The sequence below is a fragment of the Falco punctatus genome (assembly GCF_963210335.1).
Source record: "Falco punctatus genome assembly, chromosome: 4".
NCBI classification, from domain to species: domain Eukaryota; kingdom Metazoa; phylum Chordata; class Aves; order Falconiformes; family Falconidae; genus Falco; species Falco punctatus.
The window spans coordinates 84213475-84233203 of NC_137583.1; positions in this window are offsets into that span (position 1 = coordinate 84213475).

The window sequence follows — 19729 nt, forward strand, 5'->3', positions numbered from 1 at the left end:
GGTTTCTCTACATCCTAATGATGATGGAGGTATATTGTCAGACTGCTGGTTCTTCATTCATTACCATTTACAAACGATAGGTCTTTAACAATGATGGCAGAGTATAAGATAATTATTTAAAGAAAGAATTAGACAAGTGAAATTCACAATACAAAATGTCAACCCAAGATAGGCACATCTTCTACTGTTGTAGCGTAAGTGAATGCTGAGTCCAGGACTCAGTGTGAAATTCTGATGCTACCAAGACAATGTCAAAATGGGAAAGAAGTCCTTCAGCCCTGACTTTATGGGGGTGTGGATGCAGCAGGGCATGTTTTGGATGCTATCAGAATGCAAATAATGAACATTGATAGCTGTCTACAGTACCTGCTGTTACAGCCCAGAGCACTCAGGTGCCTAACAGCATGTGTGGTTTTTCAGGCACTCTTCTTTCGGAGGCTCACTGTGATCCCGTTGGCCTTGGAGAGAAGACTGTTTGCTCAGTGCTGAGTGTTTCAGCATCCCCAGCCAAGGAAGCCATAAAAAGTTCTGCACAGAGTCTAATGGTACACCTACAAAAGTTCCTTCTGCAAAAAAGAGGTTAGGTTGAACAAAGGAGACAAGCTTTTTTCTGTATTAATCAGGAGACTGAATATCTGTCTGGATAGCCAGATTGGGCTGTAAATCACATTGGGAAATCTTGCCCGAGGAAGAAATCTTTCTAGATAGTATTGGAGACAAGCCAGAGGGGTTGGTTATTGTAGGTTGGCCTGAGAAACAATCAGTTTTCTGTGATGGTTCACAAAAAGCTAACAAAATGTATTCTGTAAGCCTTTGCTTATTCTGAAGCAGATAGCTTTCTTGAATGTTGGAGAAATAAAGCTACTCAGAACTTTCCTTCTAGCTCCTTCTTCCTTTGCGGATCACCGGGGCATTTATTGTTATCCCAGGAATGACTACATAAAGCAGAGGTGAAGCTTAAGCAAAACACAATGAGAATCTAATGTGAGGTCTGCCACAAATCCTTAGTGAGGTCACAATAAATTATGGTCCAAATAATGGTCATCTGTTATGAGCCCAAGTATCACTGCAAATTAATCACTGTCTATACAGAAAGAATAACTGTAATAGTCATGTCAGCTCCTAAAAATTATTAGACTTCTAAAAAACAATCCTTAGGAAACTATTTGAACATGTTTTCTTAATATCCTGCCACATCAATCCAGCTGGGCAATTTGAGCCACCACAACAGACTTGCAAAAGGTTGGATTTTGAATGATCTTTTACAGTCAATGCATTTTTTTGCTGATGAAGAGAGAATAAAATGCTGTTAGATGGGACTTCCCTCAACTCCTCTCTCTCAAACACATCCTGGCTAGGAAGATTCTGCGGACAAGGCCATACTGACCACGTTATGCAACACATTAGCCTCAGTTTTTAATGTTCTTTTTTTTGAGAAGTCCTAATCATGTTTAGAAAGTGGGGAGAAAATACTTGTTGCTAGCATAATCCCCCAAAGAGAAGGAGGAATCTAAGAAGAAAAAAACCTCAAGAAATTTCTCCATTTCAAGATGAATTAAAAAAATTAATAATAATGTTCAGCCTAGAGCAGCCAACATCATATTCCCTTTTATGTTTTTTGTTACCCCAAAAGAATCAATATATAACCTAGGTGAAGGATACTTGGTGTACAGTATAAGCTGTGCTATGCTTTCCAAAGCTACAAAATAATTGTTAAAGTGAAAACCTTGCAGCATTACTTTGATCACCAGAGTTGTCCTCCTGCTCAGTAAATCTGTCAACAAAGCTACAAGATGCATGATTTACACTTTGGGGAAGAAAAATAAAACATTAGAAGGCTCCTAATTTTAAGAGGGTGGGAGAAAGAAGTGAGGTCATAGCCTCTAGCAGGAGAATTCTAGGTAGCATGATTTACTGATGAATGCAAAAGTCTGAACAGGAGAACAAGTCTCCAAATAAAATACTATTTAATAAAATAATATTTAAATGCATCAGTCTTGAACTACAGCAAAGCACACTTCAAAAAGCATTGCTAGTATCATCTCTCCAAAGGTCACAACCCAAAACCATCACATATATTTTTGTGCAGTCTTCTATACATAGTAGCTTCATCTGAGACAAGGCTGAACTCCAGATGTAGTTCTGTAATAGAGCTTGATTCTGTAGAGGTGTTTTTCCTATGTATGTGCACATATGTATAATTGTGCACAATAAGTCTTTTATATGTAGCACACATACAAATACTGACAAGGAATTATATCTAACATAGTAAAATGAAGTGAGGGAAAAACACGCATCAGATTCACCGTTAATAAATACCGTTATTGTCTATGAAATCATACCACTGTGATATTCATCTCAATTCAGTTACAACAGAGATTAATATAGCACAATGTCTAATTTACTGAGAGCTTAAGATCTAAATGTGCAGATATGTTAAACCTGTATGTATCTAATTACAACAAACCAATAGAGAAAGAGGGGAAGATGAAACCAATATCCTATTCATGTCTATAGCTAACAAGAGAATGCTAAATATTTTGAACTCATGCTTTCACTGATGTAAGTACCAATTTACACAATATAAGGACATGGTTTTTTACTTATCACTGATGCCCAACAACTTTTCAACAGATTTATTTCTAGTTTGATTGTATAAGGTTGATTCTGCTCTGGTGTTTATTAAGGCATGTCACAGAACTGAAGTAAAATGTATATCTTTGAGTAGATATGATTGGATTTGTGGATGAAGGAAGAGCAGTGGGTGTCTCTTACCTCAACTTTAGCAAGGCTTTTGACACTGTCTCTCAATACAAGAATATTGTGTCTTGGATACAAGATTTTTGTATCCAAGTTGGGATACTTCAGGACGGGTGAGGTAAAGCCAAGTGGGTGAGAAACTGGCTGTACAGCTAGGCTCCGAGAGCAGTGGTTGCTGAGCCATACACTACCTGGAGGATGATAACAAGTGGAGTATTGAAGTTATCTGTACTGGAACTAATCCTGTTTAATGTCATTATTAATGACCTGGGGAATGTGATAGAGTGTTGCTTGGTCATCAGATTTGTAGGTGAGACCAATCTGGGGGATGCATCTGACATGCTGGAGGTCAGGACTGACATCCGCAGGAGCCTGGATGGGCTGGAGGAATGGGTCAACATGAATATAATGAAATTCAACAAGGACAACTGCCACCATGCACTGGGTTGGGTTAACCCCTTGCACAAATCATGGCTGGGGACTGCCAGGCTACAAAGCAGCTCTGAGGACATTGGTAGACAGTGAACATGAGCCAGTAGTGTTTCCTTGGCAGCAAAGAAGGTCAGCAGCATCCCAGGAGCAGAGTCAGCGGATGGAGAGAAGTGGTCACTCCCCTTTACTTGGAACTCATTAGACCGCATCTAGATATTGCATCCAGTGCTGGGATCCTCCCTACAACAAAGATGTTTATAAATTGGAGTGAGCTCAGTGGAGGGCCACCAAAATGGTTGTAGGCTGCAATATTTGCCCTGTGAGGAGAGACTGGCAGAACTGGCCTTGTATGATTTGGAAAAGAGATGGCTCCAGGCGGCCTGGCAGCAGCCTGACGAGGCCTGTGGGGAAGTTCTTGAGAAGACAAGAGTCAGGCTTTTCACAGTGGTGTGTACAGTTGTGTGTAGTGGGAGGCTGAGAGGCAATGGGTGTAGGATGAGAGAATTCAGAGAGCTATTCAGACTGGATATAACACACACTACAAAAGACTGATCATGAAAACAGTTGAAGGGTGGAACAGAGTGCCTAGAGAGATTGTGCTGTCTATACCCCTGGAATTTTTCAGTGCCAGGCTGGACAGAGCCCTGGGGCGTGATCTGATCTCTGAGCTGTCCCAGCTCTGAGCAGGAAGTTGGACAAGACACCTCCTGAAGTCTCTTCCCACTTCTACTGCCCTGTGATTCTAGGACAGTGTTCACTATGTATTCGTGAGAACATGGGCAAACAAATACTACAGATTCTTGCTTACCAACACAAAGTCCCTGGTCTGTCTCTATGTGTTTTTTTCCTAAGGAAAGTTCTGTCATTCAGGAAGCAAACCTCAGTAATAAAATGGAAAAACTCAAACATACTGTATGAGTTTCTCAAACTGCATTAGAAATTATTCACTTTGTATTTTAAACAGACCCAAGTCAGTATTTTATAGAATTACACAAATATTCACCATGAGCTAGTTGAGTCTGAGATGATTCAGCACATAGATCACATGGTATGATTCCGCCCCATTCCTGGATAAGTATATTAGTCAGGAATGAATATTTGCAGTTATGAAGAAATGACATCTCTTTTAAAAGTATTTGTAAAATATCTCTTACAAATCACTGTTCTGGTAAATTTTCCTGAACCTGATTCATTTATCAGACATATATTTGCAAAAAAGTGACACAAATGTGAACACTGTAGTTTGAAGGTTTCTTAAAGTCTCTCAGAATATTCACATTTGAGAGGGTCAGTTTTCTGATTTCAGAAGTTTTAGCTGTTGTTCAATGCCTGCTAACTTGTGCATATGACAGGAGAGTCAAAGCTCATTGCTCTCCTAGCTCAGAAAGTCATGATACAAGCAAATAAGGAACTGTGAAGACAAATACTGGAGTAGGCTGCTTTTATTTGACTTATTGCCACTTTTATATATATATATATATATATAATCTCACCAGAAGAAAAATAAACACAAAAATCGTGATGAATGGCTTAGTCTTTTAATAAAGTTAACTGTTAAAAAAATAACTGGATAGGATTAAATTAAAAGAATAGAAAACCCTTATCAGTATCAGCTATTATTTTCAGGTTTCTTATACAGTCTTTCTTCCCATTCTAATAATCTCAACAATTTTAAGCTCTCAAGAGTATATGCTTATGTAATTTTCCTATAATAATTTCCTCTTAAGTTTATTGAATATCTAGAAACTTTTACCATGGGAAAATAGAAGTATTAGTAATTTCATAGCAGTATAATTTAAGTACAACTTGAAAACGTGAAGGGCTACTCCAGAGAATTTCATATGGAGGAGAATAATCCATTTCAATGAATATTTCAAAGTGGAAGTGTAAGGCTACAGTTGTGAAAGATTCACACATCATTTATAAAGCTTCAGTTAGCCTAAACTGCCAATATCAAAGCCGCTCTTTCCATAATGCAATGCACAGCTGGGTAAGTTCCAGGGTCTGGGGGTTCTCCTCTTGCCAGTACCATTATGCTCCAGCCACAGAAGACAATCTGAAAGACAGGAAATATGAAAACAGATGTTCCAATTATAAAATAAAAAAGAGTGGTGGAGGGGAGAGAAAGAGAGTTAAAATACTGCAAAAGTGGCATAATGAGTTTACAAAGTATTTAAAAATATAGGGAAGGATTAGAGGAACAAGATGGTCAGGGACAGGTCAGCATGGGTACTGCCAGAGCCCTCATCTGCTAGTTCTGCATCTTCATTAACACTTGACCCAGATGCCAATTCCTCAGCAGATTTTGATAGTGTGGTGGGGCTGTTTAGAAGCTGATTACTGTCCACAAATTAAGAGCCATAGAGTTTCTCATTTTTAAAAGTAATAAAATGAGGGCAAAGCATTTGACTGCAGAATCAGATCTATCACAGTGAGGAAATCCAACCTATCGACATTGCAGCTATTCAATATAAAAGTCAGGCATTAAAGACACAAAAGACAAAGGGCTTGAAGTGCTGTGGTTATATCAGCAGAGTTCATCCCATGGTTGACTTCTATAATATACCATACACTGAGTCAGATTATAATATACCACACACCAAGTCAGATTATCTCCTCAGCCTAAATCCACTTGTTGCAGAAGAAATTAATGATCACTGAAAGTGAATTGTATATATGCTATATTGCATGTAGTTCAGTTTTCTGCTTAAAGCTGGCCTTAACATAAGCTATGGCAGCCTTAGAGCTGCTCTAATTTAGAATGCTTTCTTAAGACCCTAAAATAGTGTATTAGAGTTCCCTTCTGCTTCCCATCTTCATCAAGTACAAATATAGTTTAGCCAGTTGTACCCAGCCAAAGAAAAGAAAACAAACAACTTTTTTAGGCTGATCTTATAACAAGAGGGCCAGCCCAAATTGGTTGTTTTGTTGGAAAGTGGTCAGATAATCTGGCTCAAGGGACAGAAAAACATAAATTCAAACTATCTGAAGTACAAATGTGGCCTGAACATAACCCAGGAAGTTTGGTTCGTTTTTTCAAAGGACAATCCGAGCTGAACCATCCAGTCAGTATTTGCAAGAACAAACAAATAAAAGCCATAAAATTCTTGATTCCATTTAAATTCCCTCTTCCTCCTAGATTGGTACAGAAAGATTTTACATCTGCTGTATGTAGGCAGCTGCCAGTTTAGTCAGTGTTTGGGAACCCCTAGATGGCACAAGAAAGGACAAAGCTTTTGCACAACTTCCTGCAACAGTGCTGCACAGAAGAACATTCCTAGAAGAGCTAGAACAACACTTCAGTTTACTTGGGGGGCTTGTTCATCACAACGCTAAGATCACCGAAAACATTCAGACAGCTGAGGTGGTGAAAAGCAAAGCTGTGTAGCTCTGTTGTTTAGCTCACAGCATGGCCCAGGAAGTGATAATCGAATCAGTATGACAAGCAGTTCAAAAGAGCCTGATTGTTTTGGCTTCTTCTCAGGAAAGCATGGAATAATTTTAAGACAAAGCTGACTCCTAATTTCTTGGCCATTCCTAAAGCAGAATGAAAACCCAGTTCCCAGCCTTTACTAGGGAAAGTCAGAAATAAAATCTTGAAAAAGCAAGAACAATTGCTATCATGATGTCTTGATTTTTGGACAGAAATCTTAAGAACAACTGCACTGAATTGCCAGTAAACGTGTGTTTCCTATGCACAGTAAATATAAAATGTTAGTAAATTAACATCTACTGTCCTCTGTCATCACAAATTGCATGTAACAATGCCTCTTCATGGGAACAAATAATTGCAGAGAGGAAAATTTATGTATAGTCAGATATTTAGGTAGAATAATTCATTATATTTGTTCTTAAATATCTTATATGTCACTGCATCTTTTAGACTTCCAGTAGAATCAGACATTTGGATTACAGTAAACAGGTTTCCTTACTCCAGACTTCTCATTGTCTAACTATAATATACTCTCGTTAATTCTTTTGGACTTATGGGGAACTTTCATTTCAAACTACCATTGGAAATATCTGTTTTCTCAGTGCTTTGCACTATTAAAGGAATGTAGGCTTCAGCTTTGCCCAGATTTTATTCTTTCTTTGTGTTCCTAGGACAATAAGAATTATGCAGGATGGGTTTTAATGTTATGCTGATGTTGTGATTGAAATACTACTGGTTACTGAGACATATGGCTAGGATTTCAGAGAAGTGGCAAAAGAAGTAACTTTCAAGGAGTTCTATCAACCATTTCATAAAAATTTATATGACAGCAGAAGTTGAGAAACAAAAGAAATATTAGAAATTACATCACCCATCGAAAGTTAATCAGCAGTTCTACCAGGATCCCTGTTAGCCGTTCAAAAGAAACACTTCTGAAGCTGCACAAGCTGGCATCTAACCTTGAAAATTATGAAAGTCCTTTTCCCTTTTGCATTTCATTTCCCTCAAAAATGCTTGATTCAATCGAATTGAGGGGACTTTGAGGGTTGGTGAAGCAAACTGCAAACTGAAGTCTGGAAAGAGTCATGTGAGAAGCATGTGATAAAGAAGTTATTTCAAGAGAGAGAGACAGAAAAATATATATCACTGTGCCGAGTGATAGAGAGGATATGAAAGGGGAAAATGAGAGAAGACAATGGAAGGTATTCTTAATTTTAAACAAGGTGCGGCATGATGTTTAGGGACCAACACAGAACTAAATGTTGATCTGCTAAATGTGTGCTGTGCAATTCAAATCTTCCATCTATTTTTACCTAAAATGGTTTATGCGACAACTGATTTTGGCCAACAAAATAAATCCTAAATTATGTAAGGTAGAAAGTTAGCTATCTTTGTATTTAGGACTTCTATATTGATTTCCATGGTATAGGGCAGCTAACGATATACCTACAAGCTAGCATTTTAATGTGGTAATTTTGTGCTTAAATCTTTTGGATTGCCTTTGCACATTACATTACCATTTCCAATTAAGCAAATGACAGCATTTTCTAATTAAGTTCAGTGAAAGCTGTGAAAAAAAGGTTGGTTACTTTGGTTTTACATTTCCACAGATGCAAGCAAATTTTCGTCCAATGCAGAACTCAAAGAATAAACTCTTTACAAACTGACACATTGCAGAGCAAGCTTCAAAATGGCACAGGCTTTTAAGTAATGAAGATTCAGGAAATACTGAAAGAATATTTGCCTAAAAGCTTGAGTGAGAGACGTTTCTCCATTGTGTGAACTTTTGTCGAGATTTGTTTGACATTTCATCACAGTGAGCCCAGCATAACTATGTTTGCAGACTGGTTACAGCTCTGACAGGAGCACTATCACTGTGAACTATTTAATCTATATTGCTATGATTCAGAAGAAAAATAAAATTAAGACAAGCATGAGACATACAATTCCAATGAAGTCTTTGTATACCTGTGGTTTTGGGTTTGTACCAGTTTCACTAGTTGCACTTGTGAAGGCAGGATTGAAATTTAAGTGTATTTTTATCTCACAGCTTTCATGAGTGGTTTGACTTATTTCTAAAAAAAAAATTAGGAACCTCATGATTTCTTCGATTTGCCAGTTGTATCAGAAAAATGACAAAAGTCTGTAAACTAGGGGGAAAGAAAGCAAATATAAAAAGTATTTGTTAAAATTTAAAAGCGAGCTATATATCTTGGGCACTTGAACTTTACTACAGGAGGTAGAAAAATTAAATCAATGTAACAGACATATTTTGAATGTATACTTGCTTTGAGCTTAGCAAGAAATTTCACACAAAGAGAGAATGAATACATAATGAAGAGCTTTTTCCATATTTCAAAACAAACCTTTCATAGAAATTTTTGCTAGCATTCTGTAAGGACAATAGCAGAGGTCACTTCTCCATGTAATTCATGAAGCCCATAGACTCTCCCTCATAAAGAATGGGAAATACAACTGAACTGACTGAAAGCAGGCGATACAGATTTCAGAGAGCAACTGCAATTGGGTTCTCCTCCAAGAAATGTTTGCACTTACAGCAAAATGCTCCAGAAAAAATCACTCATTTATGCCAAGATATCAGAAAACTTCACAGCCAGTCACTCTGAACCTGCGTGGTGACCTGTATGTCACAACTCTGGGTACACTTTTCCACTTTCTTCTGAAAACTCTATTTCAAACTTTAAACCTGCAAGACACTGGGAGTGTTCCTGTTCCTGCGCATGCAACTTACAAAATAAGACAACCTGGCATGGATCATGATTTCTACACAGGATAAGGTCAGAAATAAAAGATTAGAGAGCAGGCGTCTTAGGACCAATAGCCTTACAGAATCTCACAGGTACTGAATCTGAATCTGAGTTCAAAGTCACCCTTTCAAAACATGACTTTTACTTTTGTAAACATGGAATTCACTTGCTTTATAGATGAGGTAGTCATCAAGTTAGGAGGCTTGTAAGTTCTCTTTACGAACATTTGAAGAGATACAAATTGAGTACTTTTTCTGGTCTTGTTAATATCTACTTGTCTGTTGTTTCTTTTATATGCAGGCATGAATAAATTAACCAGAGATGAGCACACAGTAAGTATTGCTATGAAATATTGTCATTTTCTTCCTAAGCCTCATTTACTACATGATCTAAGAGTAGAAGAAAAGTGAAAAGTAAAGGATATGCTTATTAAGAGAAATATGGCAAGCAAGCTGTTTTGCAGTTTACTGTTTGATAGAATTAAGTACAGCTCATTTTAGAAGCTTTGGTTTACTTAGCCTTCTATTTCAGTGTTGTCTTGAAATTGTCTTTCACTTTCCGTTTGCATAGTAGGTGGCTGCAGTGCTTATGTCATGGTTTGATGCAATTTAGGGCAATTAAACCATAATGACTTAATCTTTCAAGGTTTATGTTGTCAGGTCCGTGACAATGTTTTATCTTTGGGCTACTGTGCTCTCCCTAAATACTTCAAAGTACTGCCTCAGAGTTGGCTTCTCTACAGATTTTGGATGTCTGAATGCATGCAAAAAATTACAACATACTTGAATTTTCACACTATTGCAGTTTTTCTAAGCAGAGATGATGATGTGATGTACGAAGATTAGAAGCCAGACATTTGGTGCTAGCTTCAGCGTTCCTGAAATTTTTTTTGTATCTCTGGCCAAATGAGCATTGATTCATTCTCTGTATGTTACCTGCCCATGCTCATGTTCTGTATGGAGCTGTTGAGAAGATGAGGACCATGGTATGCATTAAGACAGAGCACCTGCTTCATCTTCATTTTGAATGATGTTTCTAGCTTTCATCTTAGTGTGTGGTAGGTATCTGGGGAAGTGACCCAGGACCAAACCAAGATGTTGTATGTGGTTGTCACACTTTATTTCATTGTGTTTTGAGCAGAACTGGCCCTTCTGTAATCAGTATTTCAAATTGAAGCATGTTGATGCTTTGTTATGTATTTGGGAAGGCTTTTATAGCAATGAGGACATCAATTTCTAGTTTGTAGTTTGCACAAAATATTTGTACAAAAGCTCATCTAAGTAGTCTAACCATGCAGGTAGAAAGACTGAGCCATGAAAGCAAGTCTCGACGTTGACTGCATGTTTGAATGTAGAGCTGCACGCTTAAAACTGTAGCTGGTGCTGAGTCGTGACATCGATAGCCATGGCATAGCACAGGAATATCTTCCAACCAAGCAAAGCTCCAGGAAGGGTGTATTTTCCGTTTTACCCTGACAACGGATGAACCAAAGATACACCTATAAGGCTTTCATGATTACAGCCCTGTCAATATGAGGGCAAGTTAATTTTGCACTACTTCTACCAAGCCTGAAATCATGCAACAGGCTCTTTATTAACAAGTATTAATATTTTCAGGAAGAGCACTGCCCTTTCACTTCCTGATTATGTCATAGTGTATCTATGGTGGTGCTATTCTGTCTTTGACAGTTTGCAAACTTCCTATCTTGGAGGCATAATTTAAAGGATTAGTTGAATTTAAAGGTAAAATAAAAGCTTTTAGAACTGGAACTCCTCCTGCACATTTTAGTGATACAGTGAGGTTATCTGTAAATGCTACCTTTTGTTTTGTTTCTGTGCTGAAAGGTTCATAATTACAAGGCTGGCAATTTTGCAAATTTTATGAAGCATTCACTGCCATTCAAAAAGTGATTTCAGAGCTGCAATCTTATGAACACAATGGCTAAAAATTTTCATAAAATTCAGTGTGAGATTATAACTTATCCCATCCATCTATTCCTGAGAAATTAAAAAACCTATCCAGAAGCATTCATTCTTTAACATGTAATAATGTTAAATGTTAAGATTGAGTCATTAATGTACTAATAACTCATTCTGTTGAGTTTATTACAAAATCATTCTTAGGTTATTATGATTTTCCCCCTATGTGGAGGTATGAAACCAATCATGTATCTGTTGTGTTAATGACTTTCCAGGAAGCATCGTTTGGAATAGTAAGACAATGTAGAAGCCATTAAAATTCCTCATCTTTGTTTATCAAATAGCCTAAGCGGAGTTAGGAGGGAAGTAAAGAGGGATGCTCAATGGTCAAGCAGAAGTGAAAAAGAATAAAGTATTAATAATATTTTTGATCCTTATGGTTGCTATCCACCAGTTTCTCTTTCTCAGTTTCACTGTCATTAGGAATGACACTCAAACATTGTGGAATGACTCTAAATTCTTCCAACTAAGATTGGAGCTATATGCCTATATAATACTCATAGGTTTGTTTTTTGCATAGCCCTGGAGGTTAATCCAGTAGAACTTTACCTGCAGCCCTAAAACAAGGATATATAATTACATACCTATGAAAAACAGATCCAGCGAGTAAGAACCCATACCAAGTTTTATTATGAAAAATAATCATACTTCATGCTCTTCATGGCTCAGCCTCCTGGACTGCAAGAACTACCCAAGAATTATCCAACCGCCACATAACATTTGATAGAAATATTCATGCTAGAATATCCGTTTTGCAAAAGATGCTAATGCTAGAAAAGGCTACCCATGTACTTATGAAGAGGTTTATGAAACACAGGTACAACACAGTGTGGGTCTACCAAGGATAATCTGAAATGACTATAATTTAAATTTACTAATATAAGGAGTTATTATTTGATGCTTAGACGATCACATTATCAACCTCCCCTCCTCCCCTTACCGTACTGTGGTGGGTTGGCCTCAACCATCAGCCAGGTACCTGCTCACTCCCTCCACCAGCAGGACAGGGGAGAGAATAAGAGAAAATCAAAAGAAGAAAGTGTGTGAGTCAAGGTGAAGAATGTTCAATAGTTGAAGGAAAGAGGGAAGGGGAGGGGAAAAAAAAAAAAAGTCTGCAAAATTGATTACTCACCACCTTCCACAGTCAGACTGATGCACAGCCATGAGCAATGACCATGTTGGCAGATAACTGTCTCTTTTCTTCCTCTACCTCAGTGTTATTGTGTTTCCTGGTGCTATATTGTATAGATTAACCTTTTGGCCAATTTGGGTGAGCTGTCCTGGCTATGTCCCCTCTCAGCTTCTTGCCGACCACCAGCCTACTTGCTTGGGGTGAGGGAGGGATGGAGTGCAGAGTGGTAAAAAAAGACAACCTTGATGTTCAGCAGCCAAAATATTGCCCTGTTATCAACGCAAGCACCATGTGAGCTGCTATGAAGAAAATTAACTCCATCTTGGCCAGGATACGTACAGGTTACCTCTTTTCTATTAAGAAACACAATCAGAGAGAAATTAGTATCGCTTTGGGCAAAGCCTTCTTTATTTACTGGTTTGATAATTGTATTATACGTAAAGAAAAATAGCATGGTTTAAAGTCTTATTATCTTCTGGGTCTGTTTTTGAGCATGATCCATTTTGAACATGGAGGGAAAGAGTTCTCAGAGGGACTCCCTGTTCATTCAAATGCACCTATTTTCTAACACGGGTTTCTTGTTATCTCCCCTGCTATGCATGCAGAAACGCTCCATGCAATTAAGGGTAAGCCTGCAGGTGCAAATTTACTAGCGGAAATAAAGTGACATCTTTGTCAACTTTGACCACCGTCCAGTGCAGTGTACCTCAAGCATTGGATGCAGTCAGAGGGCACATAGCTCTGCAGCTCCTCACTTTCTGACTAGGACTGCTGCTCCCCTTTTCAGCTTTATGGGGAACACAATTACTTCAGATCTGAAAGAGCACTTGTGCAAATAAGCACAAGTCCAAATAGTGATCTACAAAGTGCAGACTAGTTTTTCAAGGGACCAGAGGAATATCTTGATCATGAAGTGTATGAAGAGCATTTGTACAGGACTGCAAACAGAATAAGAGTTTAATATACAGCCACTATTTCTGTGTCCTGAAACTAACATGTTTAGATAAGGATTCTGAGCTGGAGTCTATAGTGGAAAGTAGGGTTGGAAATATTGTTAGTGTTAGGAGTTTGAACGGAGAGGGACTCATGATCCATGCTTAATAGTGATTTTGGAAAAGTTAGCTGACCTAAATTTATGACAGGATTAGAAGGAACATGCTGAGTGTTGGTCAGTGCTCTGCAGTTAAACATAAGATTGGGGCTGGGGTTATTATGCAGGTTGAGGTTTGAATTTAAAAACAGGCCTGTGAACTAGAGTTAATAAAGGAGCTAACTTTAAGCAGCTTTACCAGTCTAGAATCAGAACTAATCCCTTAGAGAACTACGGGAAAATGCTGAGTCTTAGCCAGCAATGCCATACTCTTTAAGGTACAAACTAGGGCTAAGTGAGTGCTTAGAAATAAAAGGAGTTGGGAGTTGTGGAGCTGGGAGTTGTGGGCAGTACCGAGATCAGAAGGGCTATGGTAACCTAACTGTGTCTGGTTCCACTGGAGCTTAAATGAGCATATACAACTTTGGTCTCTAACAGACTGGTGCCTTAGAGTTTCAGTTTATGTTAAGTTTAGGGTATGTAAACTCAGGAAATTCTGGCCAACCTGGTGTTACAGACTCTCTGATTAGGACCTTGGAATATGTTATATTACATTACATTTTCTGCTGTAGAAGTCTGCTGTTATAGACTGAAAAGCTTCATATGCTCTCGAGATCCTATATGAGCAATCCATAACCCTAAAGAGGCAAACCTGGAGATTAGAATTAAGATTTGGAAGTCAATGGAGGGCTCACCTGCTGTGTTTCTAAATGCTTGACAGCTTATTTTTGGGACTGGTCCTGTTAGAAGCTAAGAGAGCATGGGAAGATTCCGCAGTGATCATCTATCCCTGTCAAGCAGAAGATTGGGATCAGAGCCTCAGGTTTCGAATTTCAGAGGGAACAAATCTGCAATTAATTCTTAGTGTAAATAGATTTGTCAACCTATTTTTAGCCTTGGCTCTGTTAAGGTCTATCAAAGCATAGTGAATGTCTACCTCTTGCAACCCAATGTTAATTATTAGAATTAGGGTTTGAAGTAAGTTCATACATACAGGAGAAGCTGAACAGTAGTCAGCCTGTGATTTGAAAAATATTGCTAACCTAGTTCTAGTGCTATTTGCATTAGGTGCCTGATGAACATGCCGAGTTTTATCTTAACATCAAGCATAGGTTATAGGTTTAGAAAATGCAAGGAAAACTGTTCTGGTGATCAATTAAAGCAGCAGCTCAGTTTTGAACTAGGTGAACAGACTGGGATTAAATTACTTACTGCATGTCTGTACCTCATCCCTAGCCATACCCAAATCAAATCCTAAACCTTAATTAACCAAGGGGTCTTTTGCTCCTGAGAATTAAAATCACTTCTGAGACTATTCACTATGAATTAGGTCTCAGATAAATCACTTATTAACCAGATCTCTATTGACTACACAAGGAGGTTAAGCATCTTACTCACAAACACTAGCATATACTTAAATGCCTAATTTTGGGCACTTTAGTCCCAAACTGAGTTCCACCCCAAATAACTGATATGAGCTATCCACTTACTCTCTCAAACGCAGTGGTTCCAAAATGACGTTTTCTTATATCTAATCCTAACTCATGCCAAGGACTGAAAGGTAGCTCAGAAAACTCAACAAAATCTCTTAGGTCCAAATAATGCTGCCCTAAATTTAACCCGGACACATTTTCTAACCACAATATCAGAATAAATTCTGATCTCTTGGCATTCTTTATCCCAAATATCAGATTTAACTCAGGTGCAATATAATGGAAGTGATGGGAAGTCACTTAGCATATTACTTCCTTTCACATACAAGCCCTAAGGGTTATATAAGTGAAGATTTCTAAATCTAGCACTGACTCAAGAATTTCTACATTTCAGAATCCTAACTGTAGTGGAATGAAGCTGGGTTAATTAGCATTGATAATATACAACTGTGGGCTGGCTTCAGGGGCAGTGGGTTGGCTGATGTAGATAAGGTGCAGCTGTGGCTGGTTAAGTGGTTGAGAGCCAATGGAGAGAGAGCAGCTGAGGAAGAAGGGGAGAGAGGAAGTAGAGAAAGGAGAGAGAACACATGTCCTGGATGAGGTGAGATGAGGAGAAGGCAGTAGAGGGACTGTATGAAGAGTGTGCTGGGTGAGATGGTAAAAGATCTTGTTGCAGCCAGCTAGTATTGAGAGTGCTGTGACACCTAACCAAATTCTAACCTTTGTAACCATAAAACCATTAGAAACCTAACCTTGTATACATGTTGGAATCCAGGCAAAATACCCTGGAACACCCAGAATTTATTATGCTTCTCTAGGTCCAAAAGGAACCAGCCATAAACCTAGGTTAATTAATGTGTAAGTCCCACAATAACAGGAGCTGCTCAGACTTTCCATTCTCAGAATAATATACACAAATGTAAAAAGCTAGGATTCTATATTGAGTTTCATGCAGTGGCCATCGCTTGTCCTAGTACAAATTCATGGCTAAAGTCAAGAGTTAGGACTCAGAAATGCAGGAATGCTTAACTATAATCAATGCTGGCTTTAGTTAACTGATCTTTAGATTGGCCCTGTCAGACTGATTGCTTTAGGACACTGGGGAACATAACCATGTTGTGGTTGCTGGTAGTGCACTTTTCTCATGCAGAAACTAAGGCTTTATGTTCAAGAATAGGCTTTATTTTTGGAAACACAAGTGGCCAAAGAGTGTTCCTGCCTTCCAAGCCCTTCCAAACACAACAGTAGTTGCAGCTCAGCACCTCCTTGACTTTTTGTACCTCTATTTTAAACTTATTTCTAGCCCTCACCTGAAAATAATTAACTCTAGAGTATCCAAAGCACTATCCTGGAATTTCATATCCTAAACTAGGATTATAATTATCTAGATTTAATTCTAGAGAAATAAATCAAATCCATCAAGTTTTAGGTCCTTAAGACAGGTTAGTAAACCTAGCTACACTACAGTTCAGCCCTTCCTTTATTTCCAAACATTATTGTATCCCTAAATGAGAGCTTTTGGTCTTCCCCAAATTGTGTTAGGTTTGCCTTTCCCCTTGCAGAACCAGCTGTAATATTAGGGAAGCAAACTTATGGAAACACAGCAGTAACAGCAGTTCGTCTTTCCTGGCGTTCCAGTGTATACCCTAATTCTAACCCTAGCCCTAATCCTAAATGTTTATGTCGCTTGTTCCCTACCACCAAACTCAAGTACAGAGAACGAAGAGGCTTGCTTTTAACAAGTGATTCTTTCAAAGAGAATGCTAAGAATAATCTGCCAGCTCCTAGCAGTACCTGTCCAGACCCTTCAGATAACCCCCTGCCAACAGAGAGCTGCTGTCAAGTACTAGCACATACCACATCCATCAAGAAAAAGTTTAAAGACATAAATTGGCTACACGTATCATAGGAGCTCCCCCTTGTATTCTGCTTGTCCTTTCTCTCTCACCCTTAGTCATCCTGTCTGTGTGCGGAGAATACCTTACAGTACCTCCCTTATCTGCCTTATCTATTAGCAAGGTAACAGTTGTCAAAAGAATAAAAGATAGCTGGAAATATAAGAGGGGTAAGCTGCAAATAAAACAAATAAATAGTGGATTCAAGTGCAATAAAGCAGATTTAGGTTAGACACTAAGATGTTTCCATGGTCTGAATAGCTAATTACTGAAACAGACTCTTGAGATGATGCTGTTGTCTCTCTTTTACTGGGGGAGGAAAAAAGTGGCAAGTGTCTATGCAGGAAAACAACAGGTACTGTCTTGCTCATGAAGAGGAGGTCTCATAGTCCCTCTTCACTTTATTTTCTGTGGTTTGTAACTAAATAGAAGAGTCTGGTAACAGAAGAGAGAACTACTATAGCTAAACATAAATCTGTCTTCCCTGCGAGACTGAGGAGCAGACCATCTCTGGACTCCTGTAGTGAACAGTGCTGTATCCCAAACAAGCTCCAGGTCTGAATGATCCATTTGGTTTCTTTTTTTAAGTATCAAGAGCAAAATGGTTCTGGTATTTCTTCACTGCATCTTGATTTTGAGTCTATGTCTTGCATTAGATACCAGTCAGACTCAAACTCTGAAATGCTTTAAAAGGACAAAATTTGTACCTTCACTAGCATAACAACTGATGCACTTCTATTCTTAAGGATGTTCACTCTATTTGTTCACGTTCTTTAAATGAGATGTTAAAATGTGTGTTTCAGTTAAATTACAAACATCTCTATTACTCAGTTGTCACACTAAAAGAAACACTTTGGTCACAGCAAGTCTGTTTTGTGAAACCAAGCATCTGAGCAGGAATGGCAAACAGCATGGACCCATACCAGTAAAATATAGAAAAAGAAAACATGAAAGAAAATAGCAACACAAAAGAAAGAGATACAGAACACAGTTTAACCAAAAGTTTAAAAGATATTTTAGGAGCTGAGGCAGAAAAAGAAGTAAATCTCTAGATGATTTATCGAAACTGTAAGAAATTATGTGCTTCAACAGTTAACTTTTTAACTATTACATAATGGACTACCTGATTGCAGAATTCCTTGCAATTAATCAAGGTGTTATTCTTGTAGACTGTACTCTGGCATAACATATGTAGGAAAGAACAGTTAGCAGAAATAATTTCCTAAATGGTCTGATTAATGTAAAATGAGTCTGGTTTTAGTTTCAGTGGTCAAATTCTGCTTCTAAGAACCATTTTGCCTCTTAGCTTGAGGCATGTTTCTCTCCCTGCTGAAATGAATAAGGAGTTTTGTTGTTGTTTTTTTTTTTTTCCTGTGGATCTTCATCTATTAGTAGAAGAGATGTTAATCATTGTTCATTGTCCTTTCTGAACATCTCCTGTAAGTGTCACAGCCACCCTACTTTGCTTTCCATGGATGCAGCAAGGTACCCTTCTCACACTGCCAAAACCACAGCTCAGTGGAGAGACTGGAATGAGTCACATTTTCAGTTAAATTTGCAAGAGGTTAAGAGCAGCAGGTTACAGCAGGACATCCCCTCCCTCTCCATCCCTGAGGGTGATGTAGTGCTCAGGCTCTGCCCAGCCTTGCCCCATCCCATGTGATAGTGATGGCCATGAGAGAGTTTATTTATTCTGATCTGCCCCAGAGCCATGAGCAGCAAAAAGGGCTTAGCTCAGGCTTGGACCTTACAGCACACTGGTGTGGGCACCGACTACCAGGGAGGCAGAGGGGCTGCATGCAGGATATAATATAGTTATGGGTCAAGGTGAAGATAGGTATGGGACAATGGACACGTCATAGAGCAGCCGCTTGTACAACCACCTGCAGGAAAAACTTTATCTGTCTGCTTCAAAAGTCTTGGGGGTTTGACATCACAGACAAGACCCTACCAAGGGCACTTTACCTATGGCCTCTGCTCCTTCAGGGTAGTTTTTTTCATGTCTGTGGAAGCTCACACTAGATCCAGCTTTGCTGAATTGAGTAAAAAACCAAAAAACTGAAAACCAGAAATGCCAACAAGTGGTAATGAAAATTTAACTTTCTGGAGGAAATGAAAAAACTATTTGACTATGGTGCTGTTCATCCCTTGAAAATAACCATGATTCAGGAGAAAAATATCCAATGAAATAAAAGGAACCCAAAAAGTTCCATGGTTTAATAAGCTTTATAAGTATGTGTGTATATATGCAGTTCATTAAATTGATGCCTAAAAAAAAGGGTTTATATCATTACCATAGTGTTATCTCATTCTTGATGAAGAGTACAGTGGCACAACAAAACAAATTCTCTGTCCTCCAGAGGCCAATAATATCCATGAATTCTCACTTGTATAAATCTAACTCTTTAAGACTCTTTCTTAAATGCAGAATATTCTGTGATTGCCTTGTAAGATGTGTCACTGTTGGATGTTACAAAAGGACCTCTGAAGTCTTGTATGTTCCCACCTGGTAAAAATTCAGTCAAATTCCAAGTTTCAATGGTGTTTCAGCTTCTCTAACATACTGATGTGAGGCTGCCTCATAATTTTCCATTATAAAAATCATCCCTTGCAATGGCGTTTGTAATGTTGCTCTGAAAACAACAACTTGGAGGAATAATAAGAACTGTTCAATATCTCAGTTCTCAAACGGCACTTCACATTTCACAGGAAAGGCTGTTTAACACTCTAGAAATATGAGCAAGTATGTTGTTTCATTTAAACAGTCTCTGCTCACGTCCTTTAACAGGCAAACTGTTTGCCTTTTA